At 38.9% G+C, this 14535-nt stretch overlaps 1 protein-coding gene across 1 annotated transcript in view; it reads left to right on the forward strand.

The window, feature by feature from the left end:
• LOC141707116 (tRNase Z TRZ2, chloroplastic-like) overlaps nucleotides 1–13503 on the forward strand; it is a 40393-nt gene extending 26890 nt beyond the window's left edge. The window contains exons 7-8 of the mRNA XM_074510111.1: nucleotides 12095–12289; nucleotides 12395–13503. The gene's annotated coding sequence lies outside the window, so the exon portion shown is untranslated. The remainder of the gene's footprint in view (nucleotides 1–12094; nucleotides 12290–12394) is intronic.
• Nucleotides 13504–14535: the final 1032 nt, after the last annotated feature.

Raw genomic sequence — 14535 nt, forward strand, 5'->3', positions numbered from 1 at the left:
ATGTCGGAAATCCCGTTGAAGAAGAGACACATGAGGTGCGAAGATCAAGCAGAACTTCTAAACAACCAGCGTGGATGAACGACTTTGTAACAACGAAAGCCAACAATGTCATGATAGTCAATGCTGTTGCATCACAATATATCAGCCCCAAATTCCATTGCTTCTTGGTAGCAATAGAACCTCAAGTTGACCCATTGTACTTCAGTCAGGCAGTGAAGTCTTTGCATTGGGTGGAGGCGATGAATGCAGAGATTGAGGCATTAGAAAGAAATGAAACATGGGAAGTCATGACTTTACCTCCAAACAGGAAAGCCATCAGGTGTAAATGGATCTTTAAAACAAAGTTTAAGGTGGATGGATCGACAGAGAAGCATAAAGCACGACTGGTCATACTGGGCTACAAGCAAATGTATGGTATAGATTATGTGGAGACATTCGCTCCGGTGGCTAAAATGACGACTGTTCGAGCTCTTCTAGCAGTGGCTGCAATGAAAGATTGGCATGTTCATCAACTAGATGTTTCAAATGCCTTTCTAAATGGGGACTTGGCTGAGGTGGTTTACATGAAAATGCTATAAGGTTATAAAGGACGTGGATATAGAATTAAAATGGGGACTGCTGATGCTGGAAATGACAATATTCAAACACTGGTATGCAGATTACGGAAGGCATTATATGGGCTTCGTCAAGAATCAAGACAATGGCACCATAAGCTGTCTATAACGCTGACCTCAAAAGGATTTTATCACTCGAAGGCAGACTACTGCTTATACTCAAAGGTTACTCGAGACACCATCACACTTGTTTTAATATATGTGGACGACATTCTGATTTCTGGGAATAGTCAAGAAGCCATAGCTGAACTTAAAGCAATGCTGTCCACACACTTCCTGATGAGAGACCTCAGACCTGTCAACTATTTCTTGGTGTTGGAAATCGATAGAAGCAAGGCTGAATTTTTCATCTCACAGAGAAAGTGTTGGAAAATGTGGGTATTGAGCCCCACATTGTCAAGTCATTTTGAGCCGTTCTTGAGTGGCTGTCGCTTGGAGTATGTTCTCCTCCGTGAGAGCTTTCCGAGGTACTTTGAAACACTCAAAATGGTTAAAGGATGAATGAGATACGATCATTCAAAGTTGGTCCCTTGAAGGTGGAATTGAAGATGTGAAAACTTGTATCCCACGTTGAAATGGAAAAGGGGTTTCCATTGCTTTATATATCACAACACTTTAGTAATGTTAGTAAGGTGTTGCTCCATCTCCTACGTGTGCGCGCAGGGGGAATATCTACGTCAGTTTCTGGAGGATATTCCAAGATGGCCAAAGCTTGTAACTGCAATAGGGATTCACTGTGATAGTCAATCCACTATTGGCAAAGCACAGAGCACGATGTATAATGGAAAGTCTCGTCATATATGACGACGACACAGTTCCATTAGACAATTGATCTCAACCGGAATTATCACTATGAGGTTAAGCTTTGAGCTTTTAATGATCTTTGATGAATACATGGAGTTCAGGAGTGAACGCATGGAATTCAGTTGAGTAAACGCGGGTTCACCTATGTGGGAGAGAAGTAGGGCCGCTTCAAAGGAGAATTGCGAGGCATAATTCTTTAGAAACTCCTGCAGAACCAGGACGATGTTCCATGGCCAAAATGGACATACTCATGAGAGCTGAACGAGTCAGAAATGATATAGTGATAAGTATATCATCATTTACACAAATGGTCGAACAGTTCAAGGACAAGCACGTCTACTGTCTACCAGTAAAGTCGGTATGCTTAGTCGAGCGAACGTTCAAGGAGCATTATCTACCTATCGTATGCTATATCTGATCGAAAAAACTATCACCAAGTCAAACTCCGTGTCTGTCTGTCTGGTGTGTGCTACTGAAATATCAAACTCATCCATGTGGGAATTGTTGGAAAATGTGGGTATTGAGCCCCACATTGTCAAGTCATTTTGAGCCGTTCTTGAGTGGGTGTCGCTTGGAGTATGTTCTCCTCCGTGAGAGATTTCCGAGGCACTTTGAAACACTCAAAATGGTTAAGGGATGAATGAGATACGATCATTCAAAGTTGGTCCCTTGAAGGTGGAATTGAAGATGTGAAAACTTGTATCCCACATTGAAATGGAAAAGGGGTTTCCATTGCTTTATATAGCACAACACTTTAGTAGTGTTTAAAAGTATTAGTAAGGTGTTGCTCCATCTCCTATGTGCGCGCGCAGGGGGGGTGCAAATTGTGAGATTTCGAGGGGTAATCCGAGGCTTGCGAAGCCTTCGGGCTTGTACGTGCGGACACGAATGTAGCAGAAAATTGGCCCGAATAATCACGGACTTGTTTTGCTAATTTATTTTTCCACTGGGCTTGGGCTTTTAAATAAATATTCATCATTCAGTATTTATTTTATAAATACTAATATGAATTGATTTGACAGTTATAATTCGATTCAATTACGGATAATAATTGACTCTCGAATTAAATTTAATTAACGCGTTTAATTAAATAAGAGAAGTAGTGCACACGTTTCTCTAAGCCTATATATTTTCGCTATAGGGTTTAGGGTTTACTCACTCCGAATACACAGCCGTCCTCCTAAACAGAAACCCTACCTCGAACGCACCAAACACATCGAAATCGACTGCCATTTCATACATGACAACTGTGCTACATGAACGCACCAAACACATCATAATCGACTGCCATTTCATACATGACAAAATTTCAGAAGGCAAAGTGATTACCTCTCATGTTCCTTCCCAGTCCCAAGTTGCTGATGTACTCACCAAACAGCTCCCAGTTAAGCAACATAATTATCTTCTTCGTAAGTTTGGAGTCTCGGCTACAACCTTCACTCCACTTGAGGGGGAGTAATGAACCAGCATGGAGTTTATCAGCATAGTTAGTTGCTTTTCATAATAAACCAACTTCACTGTCTTGAGTATTTTGGCCTGTAGTGATTATGTGTTTTATTGCAGTAGAGAGTCCAGCTAGTAATTAAGGGTATTCTTGTCTTTGTTTAGAGTCCGTTAGAGTAATGACAATGTATGCAATATAAGGACTGCAGGTATGTGGGTGGTCCTTTGATGTGAACATTTCAGTATTGTCTGGAGTTTGTTATCTTCTCATTCTGTCATTATTATCTTTTTCTACATAGCTTTCTTTTGCATCTCTTTAAAAGTTTATACGGGAGAAACTGACCATTGTTGTCAACATCTTCGTCAGAAGAGCCACCTCCATTCATGTTTTCAGGTTCTAGACGAACCTGAATAAGCCCTCTTGGCATTCCGTATCCACGTCCATGTCCATTAAACGGAACAAGCCTCCCCACTGTCCCGAATCCACCATTGCCAACTCCATTCATGTTTACAACAGGAAAAGGTACAATAGGAACTGGAACTCCAATTTCAATATTGTTGCTTGGGAGAATTCGAGGATGATGAATAAATCTTCTAGGATGTTTTGTGGAGTCAACTCTGTTTCGAATATAATTAACTTCTTTCGAACAAGGATTAACTATTCTAATTCTCAACATGACAACTCGATCTTAGACTGTAGTTGATGTTCATTAATATATAGACACTGTTTATCTCAATAGGTCAGGTCAGTTGTTTCATTAGTTAAAAATCTATTGTCTATAAACCATCTTAAGGGTCTGATAAAATTTTAAACTGGTGATAATATATGGACATGCATAATAGATGGTCAATATATAAGGAGTCGGGAGAATCACCATAGTAGGGGACAATGATAGAATTTTTGAGCGGTACTCAAGCCTCAAGGTCTGATCAAATGCTTTCTATTTGTGTGCGATACTCAAGCCTCAAGGTGATGATCTGATCAACTGCTTTCTATTTATGCATACTCAAGACTCAATGATTATGATGTGATCAACTACTTTCTATTTTCTATGTGACTATCATCGTTTGTTTTTTTGAGTATGAATGCATTTAGCTTTTAGGTGTATGATGATGGTTAGTTCCGTTTGTAAAAAGATTGCTTGCCAGGTTCTCTTCCTCAATTTAAAGATTATGATCATGAATTCTGCAATTGTAACTTTTATTCTGTAAATACACAAACCGTGTCACACGATAATATGAGGGATTAAGTAGTTTGGACTGTGAGTTTTGATCTGCAAGACATATATTCTGGAGTATTATTAACTCGCACACTGTTTGATTAAAAAACAAAGGTATTTTAGATGGGTTTGTGAATACAATCTGCGATTAATACATATAAATCAAATAAGTGTGTGCGTGAGTAAACGAAATCAAACAGAGAAAGGAAGAATATAACCAAATGGAAATCCTCGGGTCCAGTTGAAACTGTCTCCTTAAAGCTATTTCGCCTCTCACCGTATGTGCGAGTCGATAGCCTCCCAGGATAAAACGAGATACCAGTATAATCGATAGATCGAATATACTCTCAGCGAACTTGAACTAAGCCTGAGAACTATCACCGGAGTATTGGAAAATTTAAGACTAAAGAGATCGAGAATGAAAGAGAGGACTTTTATTCCCTTGACTTAATAAAATTGATGCCCTAAGACTCTATTTATAAAGAGAGGCTTGAAAGAACTTGTTTTTCTTTTTCGATGTGGTACATGGTATTTATAAGAAAAACTAAGGAATAGGTTTGTGCTACTCTCGATGTGGTACAAAACCACTTTTCATATTAAAAGGTAAAACTTTGGAACATCAGTTCTCATTCACCTTTTACTCATTTTAAGCGTGTAAATATGCGTTGGAATCCCCTCGAAGAGGAGAATATGTTCCAATAAATACACACCACTAACACATAATGTGTCTCACTCATATAGAGTCTCAAACTGATTCACAACTTTGTCTAAAATACTAAGTTTGTCGAACAATCCCCTACAAATGAGATTCATGGTCCAGTAGCACGCACCACATAGACAGACAGACGCGGAGCTTGACTTGGTGATAGTTCCGGCGGTCAGATATAACATACGATTGGTAGAGAATGCTCCTTGAACCTTCGCTCGAATAAGTATATCGACTTTACTGGTAGATCGTATGACGCGATGTCCTTGAACTGTTCGACCGTTTGTGTAAACGATGACATACTCATCACTATATCTTTCCTGACTCATTCAGTTCTCATGATTATGTCCATTTTGGGCATGGAACATCGTCCTGGTTCTGCAGGAGTTGTTAAAGAATTGTGCCTCACAATTCTCCTTTGAAGTGGTCCCACTTCTCTCCCACATAGGTGATCTTTATCTTACAGAGTAACCCACGTTTACTCAACTGAATTCCATGCGTTCACTCATGAACTCCATGTATTCATCAAAGATCATTAAAAGCTCAAAGCTTAACCTCGTACCTTACGGGTCTCACTGTTTCCTCATCATAGGAACAGGCCAGGGGTTACCCCCACAGTGATTTGGTCATCATGATTTAGTTGTCCCATTGAACCAAGTTCTTGGGATCTCCAGTCAGCAATGGTTGGGTGTCCACCATGATGCCGTTAAGCAATAGGCTTAAGGTCCATCTCTCTCGATGATTTCTCAACCACTTCTTTTGATAACTCTTTGGTTAGTGGATCCGCGATATTATCTTTTGACGGTATATAGTCAATAGTGATAATTCCGGTTGAGATCAATTATCTAATGGAACTGTGTCGTCATCGTATATGACGAGACTTTCCATTATACATCGTGCTCTGCGCTCTGCCAATAGCGGATTGACTATCACAATGAATCCCTATTGCAGTTACAGGCTTTGGCCATCTTGGAATATCCTCCAGAAACTGACGTAGATATTCAGCCTCTTCGGCGTATTTATCTAGTGCCACAAACTCAGCTTCCATCGTGGAATGAGTTATCACCATTTGTTTTGAGGATTTCCATGATATTGCCGCTCCAGCTAATGTAAACACATAGCCGCTCGTAGACTTAAGTGCTTTCTTGCTAGATATCCAATTTGCGTCCGTATATCCTTCTAATACTGCTGGGTATCTACCATAGTGCAGTTAATGTCTCGAGTTCCCCTCAAGTACCTTAGTACCCTTATGATCGCTTTCCAGTGATCAGCTCCCAGATTACTCGTAAACCTACTCAACTTGCTAATTGAGTATGCAATGTCTGGTCTTGTACAGCTCATGAGGTACATCAGACTACCAATTATCCTCGAGTATTCCAATTGGGAAATAGCTACACCTTTGTTCTTGGATAGGTGCAAAGTCATATCCACAGGTGTCCTAGCTTTCTCAAAGTCATCCTTAAGAAACTTCTCAAGGATCTTGTCAATATAATGTGGTTGACTTAATGCGAGACCCTCTGATATTCTAGAAATTTGAATTCCCAGAATTATATTTTCTAGTCCCATGTCTTTTATGTCGAATCTTGATTTCAACATGTCCTTGGTAGATTTGATCACTTTATCATTGCTTCCGGCAATAAGTAGATCATCTACATATAGCGTCATCATGACATAGCCACTCTCCTTATCCTTGTAATAGGCACAACTATCACATTCATTGATTTTGAAGCCATTAGCCAGCACGACCTCGTCAAATTTTTCATGCCATTTCATAGGCGCTTGCTACAAACCATACAATGATTTCACCAATCTACAAACTTTCCTTTCTTGTCCTGGGATAACAAACCCTTCGGGTTGTTCCATATAGATTTCCTCATCTATGTCCCCATTTAGGAAGGTTATTTTCACATCCATTTGATGTACAGTTAGATTACGCATTGCAGCAATAGCAAACATCATCCCTATGGACGTTATTCTCGTTACAGGAGAATATGTATCAAAATAATCAAGGCCTTTTTGTTGCTTGTATCCTTTAATCACAAGTCTGGCCTTATACTTATCAATAGTGCCATCAGTTTTCAACTTCTTCTTGAAAACCCACTTGCTACCTAATGGTTTGCAACCAGTTGGCAAGTCCACTAGTTCCCAAGTATGATTCTGCATAATTGAATCAACTTCATTCTTGATGGCCTCTTTCCACATAGGTCCATCAGGTGAGGTAACCGCCTCCTTATAGGTTTTTGGGTCACCTTCTTCGAGCAAATAGGTCATAAAATCAGACCCATAGGATTTCTCCGTTCGTTGTCTTTTACTCCTTCTCACTACCCCACATTTTCGTCTTCACTTTCGTCACTCTCATTATCGTCATCTACAGACTCATGAGATCGTTTAGACGTCGTATGTTGTTGGTTTCCTGGATTACAGGGAAACATCGTCTCAAAGAATAAGGCATTCCTTGATTCCATAATGGTATTCTTTTGAATATCAGGAATCTTGGATTCATGAACAAGAAACCGATATGCAGTACTATGTGGAGGATATCCGATGAAAATACAATCCACAGTCTTAGGACCTATCTTCACCTTCTTCGGTGTGGGGATCAGTACCTTTGCAAGGCACCCCCACAATTTCAGGTGTTGGTAACTTGGTTTCTTTTTCTTCCACATTTCATAAGGACTTACATCCTTATTCTTGCGCATCGTAATATTTAAAATATTATCTGGGCTTAAGATGGCTTCTCCCCACATCGATTGTGGAAGCCCAGAGCTTAACAACATCACATTCATCATTTCTTTCAGATTCTTCCTTTCAGCCACACCATTTGACTGAGGGGAGTATGGTGCAGTGACCTCATGGATTATACCATGTTGTGAACAGAATTCTCCAAATGGTTCAACATATTCACCTCCCCGATCAATTCGTATCGTTTTGATTTTCTCAGTCTGTTGTGTCTCAACTTCTTCCTTATAGATTTTAAATTTATCTATAGCTTTGTCTGTGCTTTTCAACAAATATACATAGCAGTATTTTGTACAATCATCAATGAATGTAATAAAATACTTGTTTCCTCCTCTTGTTAGAGCGAATTTTAAATCACATATGTCGCTATGTATTAGGTCTAGCACTTTGGTGTTCCTTTCTACACGTTTAAATGATGATCTCGTTAATTTTGCCTCAACACAAGTCTCACACTTATGTTTTGAATCGATAGTAAGTTTAGGTATGTATTCTTTTGCACTTAAACGTCGTAAAGTGTCATAATTTACATGTCCTAATCGAGCATGCCATAAATTAGGAGACTCAAGCAAGTAAGCAGAAGAATTCTTCATTTCATTATCGTCCTTAACGGACATTACATTGAGCTTAAAAGGCCCATCGGTTAAATAACCCTTACCTACAAACATACCACTCTTAGACAAAATTACTTTATCTGACTCTATTACAATGCGAAAGCCATGCTTACTCAACAGAGAACCAGACACAAGGTTCTTACGAATATCAGGCACATAAAGTACATTCTTCAAAGTCAGATTCTTCCCAGAGGTCATCTTCAGGATCACCGTGCCTTCACCCTCAATAGTAGAAGTTGCTGAATTCCCCATATAGAGCTTCTCACCAGCATCAGAAGCTTTGAGGCTAGAGAAAATCGCCTTGTCTGAGCAAACATGCCTAGTAGCACCAGTATCAATCCACCATTCACGTGGATTAGAACCGACCAGGTTCACTTCAGAAACCGTAGCACAGAGGTCTATATCACCCATATCCTTGGAGATATTCTCTACCATGTTTGCTTCTTTCTTCTTGTTGGGCTTCTTGGGCTTCTTGGGCTTCTTACAGTCAGAAGACCTATGACCAACTTTATCACAGTTGTAGCACTTCCCCTGAAATTTCGACTTCGAAATCCCTCCTTTGGGTGCCAGCTTTGCCCCTTTACTAGAATTAGTCTTCTTGGGCTTGGAGCTTTGAGCGTGCTCCACCATGTTTGCCTTCTCAGTGGCAACATTAACTTTCTTCTCGGACCCTCTGTTGTCTTCTTCAATACGAAGTCTAACAATAAGATCCTCCATAGACATCTCCTTTCGCTTGTGCTTAAGGTAGTTCTTAAAATCTTTCCATCCAGGTGGAAGCTTTTCAATAACAGCAACAACTTGGAAAGACTCACTTATGACCATTCCCTCAGCATGAATGTCATGAATGATCACCTGCAGTTCCTGCACCTGACTGACCACAGTCTTAGAGTCTGCCATCTTATAATCAAGAAAGCGGCCAACAATCCACTTCTTTGCCCCAGCGTCCTCGGTTTTATACTTATGGTCAAGTGACCCCCATAAGACCTTAGCTGTTGGCTTCGCGCTGTATACGTTATACAATGAGTCAGACAAACAATTTAACATATAGTTCCGACAGATGTAGTCGGAGTGCTTCCAAGCATCAGCAGCATACACAGTCTGCATGTTACTCTCAGCAGTGAGCAACGGTGGTTCTTCCTTAAGGAAGCGATCCATATGCAACGTGGTCAGATAAAAGTGCATCTTTTGTTGCCAATGTTTGAAGTTTGTTCCGTTGAACTTCTCAGGTTTTTCAGCATGTGCAGCAGGCACAGTTGGCATAACAGGTGCAGCAGAAACCACAGATGGAACAGATGGTACGTGCGTCTGTACTACAGGTGTATGCACACCAGTAGGCACCGCAGGTATGATCGGAGGAGTGAATCCTATCGATATCTGTCCAAGAGGAACACTAAACTGTCCAATGACAGTGTGTCCCACAGGCACATGTCCCGAAGGCACATGTCCAACAGGCGTTTGACCCCCATCAGATCGTACGATCCGTGCGTTAGGGTTAATCGGCTGCTGGTGAACCCCATTAGATCCAGTGATCTATGCGTTGAGATCAGCCGTCATGTTCATCGAATCGTTCATAGTTTGGTTCTCTATCGATCTGTTACTCAACAAAACAAGCAGATACAGATGTATCAGTCACAGATGTATATAAAATAAATAGCTTTAAGATTGTGAATACAATCTATGATTAATACATATAAATCAAATAAGTGTGTGCGTGAGTAAACGAAATCAAACAGAGAAAGGAAGAATATAACCAAATGGAAATCCTCGAGTCAAGTTGAAACTGTCTCCTTAAAGCTATTTCGCCTCTCACCGTATGTGCGAGTCGATAGCCTCCCGGGATAAAATGAGATACCAGTATAATCAATAGATCGAATATACTCTCAGCGAACTTGAACTAAGCCCGAGAACTATCACCGGAGTATTGGAAAATTTAAGACTAAAGAGACCGAGAATGAAAGAGAGGACTCTTATTTCCTTTACTTAATAAAACTGATGCCCTAAGACTCTATTTATAAAGAGAGGTTTGAAAGGACTTGTTTTTCTTTTTCGATGTGGTACATGGTATTTATAAGAAAAACTAAGGAATAGGTTTGTGCTACTCTCGATGTGGTACAAAACCACTTTTCATATTAAAAGGTAAAACTTTGGAACATCAGTTCTCATTCACCTTTTACTCATTTTGAGCGTGTAAATATGCGTTGGAATCCCCTCGAAGAGGAGAATATGTTCCAATAAATACACACCACTAACACATAATGTGTCTCACTCATATAGAGTCTCAAAATGATTCACAACTTAGTCTAAAATACTAAGTTTGTCCAACAGGGTATTCTGTTAATAATCATATGAAATTTTATATACTCATAGGTTTGAGAACAGAGATATAAAAGTATTGAAACAGTCATCAAAGAGAAAAGAGGGAATTCAGTAGCGGTTGTGTGCATTCGGGCAGTCTTGACGATGCTTCTTCTCCCTATTTATTATCCTTAATAACACAATGTCGGGTCACTAATGGGACTCTGATTTTAAATACTTCTTCTGACAATTGGCTACTGTCTACTGATATTGCAAATACACAAAATCTCTGTTGAGTCATGTGCCATCTCAGAGAAGCATCCGGGATGCGCAAAAGGCTCTAGCCCTGCCAGTTGCACTAAGATAGCTCGGTGAACTGACGTGTGCTGAGATGATGTGCACTAAATAGGTTGTATCCTGGTTCAAGTTCTAGGTTATTAATTTGATTTTAACTTTTCATCTTCAGCCGATTATACATGTTAGACGGCTCAGTGGCGGATTCAGAAGAAGTTCTCAGTGGGGCCAGGTTAAATTTAAGATTCCGAGTTTTAGTTTCTTAGATAATATTTTTAGATTTTTAAAAATTTATCTACTATTTATTTTTATTTAAATCAAATAAAATAATAAAAATATTAAATATAAATAGTCAATAAAATTTTAAAAATCTAACAATATTATCTAAAATATTAGAACTCAGAAACTTTCATTTGGATGCAATATTATTCATAAAAAATGTGTGAAACTCAATATATAATATTTTTAAGTATTTCAACTAACGATGGAGTGATATTTTTTCTACAAGTTTTTAAATGAGTGACTCATTTGAGTCAGTTTTGTAATGACTCACTTGATACATTTGGACGCCTACTTGATAATTAACCCAAATCAAAACTATTGGATGAAATCATTTTATAAAATATTAGTAGCTAATTATAAATGCATATCTTGCTATCTATATTGGTCAAAATTATTTCATACATATCGCTTCAACTTCATATTTGAGTCATTCAATGAAAGTATATATCATGCGATTTCATTGGCTATCCGAGTGATAAGTTTTAATTGGTCAAAAGCATTTTGTGCGGATTGCTCTTGCATCATATCTGAGTCGTTCATTGAAATTGAAATTGCTTATCATGTGTTCTATATATTCGTGGACAGCGATCCGCGTGATAAGCTTTTATTGGTCAAAATCATTTTGTGCAGATCGCTTTTACATCTTGCATATCAAGCGGTCCATATTATGGTCCATGTTCAATTTTGATCTTAACTGTTCGTTGATTTTTATCATCGGAAAGAAGCACAACGCATGTTACTCCTATCAATTACTCATCTTGTTATCCTCGTTTAGAACTTGTATCTTAACTCTTTTTCTCTCCTCATGCTTCCCATTTAACACATCTCTTTAATATTTTCGGTGAACTTTCCATATCCTTCTACAAGTTTACCGTTAAATATACAAATGTACTCTCAAAAATCATGCATCCTGTATTTTTAAACAATATTTATCCCTCAAAATTTGAGTAAAAAAAAGAGGATTGTTTATGATACATCAAAAAAATTGTCTAGGTGGAGAATGACATTGGGGGAGGTGGTGTTCGATTCTTCCTCCAATGCTTCTTGGCCTAAACGCGCTTCCCTTGATAACATATATCTTCTCAGGTGCCCGATCTTCCTCAATCCCTTGATAGCATTTGTCAGTGGATGAGTTACGGATTTTTCTGCTGTAGATATGGCTGATGGTTCAGGTAGCTAGCCCAGCTAGTGGAAGTCATGAAAGTAGAGGAGATCAGAGTCCAAGGTCAAATGTCAGGGAGCAAGATAGGTTCCTACCAAAAGGAGGCCATTATATCTCAGGTAATCTAGCTCAATTTTTTCATAATATGTGTGTTTTTGTTAAGGCTATAGCTCGCAGTTGCTCACCCCTTCAGCTGGTTCATTTTTCCGTTCTTTCTAATGTAGGAGTGATAACTCCGGTGAGCGGGCGGCTCCGTCTGACGCAGTTCCTGGACCTTCTGGGTATAAGTGAGGTGTAGCTGCTGGTTGGGCGCCTGCAAAACAACACCGGAAGGGGGTTTGGCTCCCACGACGCCTCCGGTGTAAAAATAAGAACAAGGTTTTGGAGAAGATGAAGATGTATGTATGTAATGGGAAGGTTGCTGTGTGTGTGTGTGTGAATATATGAGAGAGAGTGAGTGTGCAAGAGTGTATATTTTTCTAACCCCTAAACCCTTCAGCCTTGAGGGTATATATAGCCCAAAGGTAGGGTTTGGGGGTAGTTACCTCTAAATCAGGGCCGTTGGATCTTGGAAGCAGAGGACGCCTGACTTGGGTGAATTGCTTACACGTGTCCAGGGGAGGACCACCTCCAGAGTGTCCTAACGGCTTTCTGACACGCGCTGTGCTTGTCTGGTGTGTTGGTTGTTGATAGCTGTCATAGTCACGTGCCCACGTACCCTTCCTTGGCGGGTTATGGGATGTGCATGTGTTTGCTGGGACCTCCCTCATGGTGGTCTTAGCCCTGATCCGAATCCGGGTATGCAGGTGAATCCGGGTCATAGGATAGACCCGGGCCTGGTCTCTCCATTTGATTGTTCTGGGAGAGGGGGGTCCTGGTCTATCGATCGAGCCTGGTATCCTTTAGATCCAGGTTGATTCCTAACCGGGTCTCTTATACCCTATCAAGGAGGTTTCATAAAGAAGTGAAACCGAGGCATGGTTCTGTCTCTTGCAAGGTCCAAGGAGAGAGAGGAATTCTAGAGCATTTTGGGCAATTATCGCTGGGTTGAGTACAATCTGGTAGAGTTGGAGAAGGAAAAAGATGCCAACTTGCTTGTGATACCAGCAAGCTGGAGCTTTTTACGTACCACAGGGTGAATGGCCAAGAACCTATCAATTAGATTCACAGTCAAGTACAGGGTCTCCTGCATCAGCTCGAACTTAAAGTGGACCTGCTCATTCCATGATAAAGTTAACAATGTTTGCTGCATAGTACTTCAAATTGTAAAAGACAATAATGTTTAACACCAACCTCAATTGAATAGTAAATTGCAGTATTTACTTGTATGGTAGTTTCGTGGTACTTACATTTTTTTTTTTATGTTTTCATGTAACTATTTTCATAGGACTTTCCATTTCAATTATGTATTTTTTTCAACACCAAATGTGAACCCAAGGGCTAAGGGGTAAGGCCTGGCTGCTGCTGATATTCTTCCAAACATATTTCTTTGACAAAGTTCCCAAATCAATATTATACTATAATAATCGAAATGAGTATAATTTGGTTCAATGGTTATTGTCTAATTTTAGTTAGTAAAATAAATAAATAAATAATGTTATATATCTTTTAAATTATTAAATTATTACACACATAGTCTACTTATCCTACTAAACTACAATCACACTTTATCCTATTATTAAAAAAAACAATGTTATATATCCGCTAAACTACTAAATTGTTAAACTACTAGATATATTATACTTATCCTACTAAACTACGAGCACAAGTTATCCTATTAATTTTATTATAAATTTATAATTATTATATATTTATATAAATATATTAAAATTATAATATGACTGAATAAATATTTTTTTTAAATATTAACGGAAACCCGTGCATTGCACAGAATTTAAGCTAATTTCTTGTGGAACATAATTTTTTTGTAAACAGTTAAAGTATATGGTCCCTAGTTGTTACCTATGCAATTCTTTATTGCAGATATAACTGTCCTTTGCAATTATTGACAGGTAAACACTACAACAAATCGGCATTTACGACGGCCAACTTACGACGGAAAAAAATGCGCGCCGAACTTACGACGGAATATTACGTTCGTCGTAATTACTTACGACGAAAACGATAATCCGTCGTAAATTTCTTATTTTAATATTAAAATCTACTGTCAAATGAATAAAAAACGTAACGATGGGTCCCGCAGGAGTGTAAATCTTACGACGAAAATTTAGGTTCATCGTAAGTTAAATATTTTATTATTATTACATAATAAAATTTAATTACAAAAAAAAATGAAAGCTTAATATGATAGAACGACATCGTTTAACTGTAATTTACGACGAAAACATATTTCGTCGTAAGTTTA

Source organism: Apium graveolens, chromosome 2, assembly GCF_009905375.1.
Source record: "Apium graveolens cultivar Ventura chromosome 2, ASM990537v1, whole genome shotgun sequence".
In the NCBI taxonomy this organism is placed as follows: Eukaryota; Viridiplantae; Streptophyta; class Magnoliopsida; order Apiales; family Apiaceae; genus Apium; species Apium graveolens.